We start from the raw sequence: 303 nt of genomic DNA, 5'->3' as shown, positions 1-303 counted from the left end.
GCATATCTGGTTACCATATTCTATATCTGTATTGATATGAATCAATACATATACCCATTTCTATTTGAGACGACTGAAATAGTGGGAGATGGTTGCGAATACATTCATACCAATGGAATATATTACATCTATAGGCCAGTTTTACTTGAAATGGAAGTGGCAATAATGACAGGTAGATAGCTAGAATGAGTGTATAATTTCTACGACCATCATGTTGTACTCATTTAACAGGCCTTCTATTCTGCATTTTTACTTCAAGAAACACTTCATAAAAGTGGCTATCCAATTTTTTAGTCATTGGCA

Source organism: Pteropus vampyrus, unplaced genomic scaffold (genome assembly GCF_000151845.1).
Source record: "Pteropus vampyrus isolate Shadow unplaced genomic scaffold, Pvam_2.0 Scaffold610, whole genome shotgun sequence".
NCBI lineage: Eukaryota > Metazoa > Chordata > Mammalia > Chiroptera > Pteropodidae > Pteropus > Pteropus vampyrus.
This window is presented reverse-complemented; position numbering follows the sequence as displayed.